General features: G+C 41.3%; 1 pseudogene; it reads left to right on the plus strand.

The window, feature by feature from the left end:
* The first annotated feature begins 1,707 nt into the window (after positions 1-1,707).
* LOC127109163 (uncharacterized) lies at positions 1,708-1,807 on the plus strand (annotated as a pseudogene).
* Positions 1,808-2,329: the final 522 nt, after the last annotated feature.

The raw sequence follows: 2,329 nt of genomic DNA on the forward strand, positions 1-2,329 counted from the left end.
GATTTGTCTTCTCCTGACTCTGCTTCTTTTATGCATTCATCGATGATATCCATGAAGTAACATGTATCTTCTATTGCAGGTGCTTTCAAGAATTGGGAAAGAATGAACTCAATTTTCTCTTCACCTACTTCGAAGGTGAGTCTTCCTCGTTTTACGTCTATGATTGCACCGGCAGTTGCTAAGAATGGTCTTCCTAGTATAATAGGTGTAGTATCATCTTCTCTAATGTCCATAATTGTGAAGTCAGTGGGAATGTAAAACTGACCTATGCGTACGGGAACGTTTTCAAGGATTCCTACAGGATATTTGATGGAACGATCTGCTAATTGCACAAACATTTTGGTCGGTCTTAATTCTCCCATTTCCAGTCTCTTACATATGGATAAAGGCATAACGCTAATTCCGGCTCCTAAATCGCATAAGGCTTTGTCGATGACAAATTTTCCTATGTGACAGGGTATAGAGAAGCTACCCGGATCCTTGAGTTTAGGGGGCATGTTTTGGATTATAGCGCTACATTCGGCAGGGAGTGTAACGGTTTCGCTATCCTCAAGTTTCCTTTTATTAGAAAGAATTTCTTTTAAGAATTTAGCATATGAGGGCATCTGCGTAATAGCTTCGGTAAACGGAATTGTAACGTTTAATTGTTTAAGGAGATCGACAAATTTTCTAAATTGGCCTACATCTTTGGTTTTAACAAGCCTTTGAGGGTAAGGTATAGGTGGTTTGTAAGGTGGTGGAGGTACATAAGGTTCCTTCTTTTCTAGGGTATCCTTATTACTCTCTTCCTTTTCCTTAGGTTCACTTTCCTCAGTAGATTTCTTAGGGTTTTGGTTTTCTATCCTTGGATCAGACGGTCCTTCCACTTCCGTTCCACTTCTTAATATAATTGCATGAGCTTGGCTTCTCGGATTAGGTTGGGGCTGTCCAGGGAATGTACCAGTTGGTGCAGCAGTAGGTGCTTGTTGTTGAGCTACTTGAGATATTTGTGTTTCTAACATTTTGTTATGGGTAGCCAAGGCATCTACTTTGCTTGCTAGTTGTTTAAGTTGTTCGCCAGTGTGTATGTTCTGGTTTAAGAAATCTTTATTGGTTTGTTGTTGGGAAGCTATAAAGTTTTCCATCATGATTTCCAAGTTGGATTTTCTAGGGGTATTATTGTTAGGATTCGGTTTCTGATATCCCGGAGGTACAGATGGGGTTTGATTCGGAGACTGTCCAGGTGCGTATAAAGCATTATTACTCTTATATGAAAAGTTTGGATGGTTCTTCCAATTTGGGTTATAGGTATTCGAATAGGGGCTTCCTTGAGCATAGTTTACTTGCTCTGTTTGGATTCCAGTCAAGAGTTGACATTCCGCAGGAGTGTGGCCTTGGATTCCACAGACCTCGCAATTCTGAGTTATAGCAACCACGGCGGTTGGAGGTGATACGTTTAAACTTTCAATCTTCTGGACCAAAGCATCCACTTTTGCATTAACGTGATCAAGGTTACTTATCTCGTACATGCCAGTTTTCGGTTGAGGTTTTTCCACTGTTGTTCGTTCGGTTCCCCACTGATAGTGGTTTTGGGCCATGCTCTCGATAAGCTGGTAAGCATCAGCATAAGGTTTGTTCATTAGTGCACCACCTGCAGCGGCGTCTATTGTTAACCTTGTATTGTATAAGAGACCATTATAAAATGTGTGAATTACTAACCAGTCTTCCAAACCATGGTGTGGGCAAAGTCTCATCATGTCTTTGTATCTTTCCCATGCTTCGAAAAGAGACTCGTTGTCTTTCTGTTTAAATCCGTTTATCTGGGCTCTTAACATAGCTGTTTTGCTTGGCGGAAAATATCGGGCAAGAAAAACTTTCTTCAACTCGTTCCAGGTGGTGACTGAGTTGGAAGGGAGAGATTGAAGCCATCTTCTAGCGCTATCTCTTAATGAGAAAGGAAAAAGACGAAGTCGAATTGCCTCTGAAGTGACACCATTAGCTTTAACAGTATCAGCGTATTGGACAAATACGGATAAATGAAGGTTTGGATCTTCGGTAAGATTTCCAGAGAATTGGTTCTGTTGCACAGCCTGCAACAACGAAGGTTTAAGTTCAAAGTTGTTTGCTTCGATTGCGGGCGGAGCAATACTTGAATGCGGTTCATCTTGCGATGGAGCGGCGTAATCTCTAAGAGCACGAGCTGGTTCTGCCATCTCGGTTAAAGAAGGAAAAATGTTTTTGATATCAGGAAGGTTTATAGGAGGGAGATTGTTTTCAGCACGATATTCCCGAATTCGTCGTAAGACTCGGAGATATAGTTCGATATCGTTGATTCGTAAATAGAGCGGTT

The sequence above is a fragment of the Lathyrus oleraceus genome, chromosome 7 (assembly GCF_024323335.1).
Source record: "Lathyrus oleraceus cultivar Zhongwan6 chromosome 7, CAAS_Psat_ZW6_1.0, whole genome shotgun sequence".
NCBI classification, from domain to species: domain Eukaryota; kingdom Viridiplantae; phylum Streptophyta; class Magnoliopsida; order Fabales; family Fabaceae; genus Lathyrus; species Lathyrus oleraceus.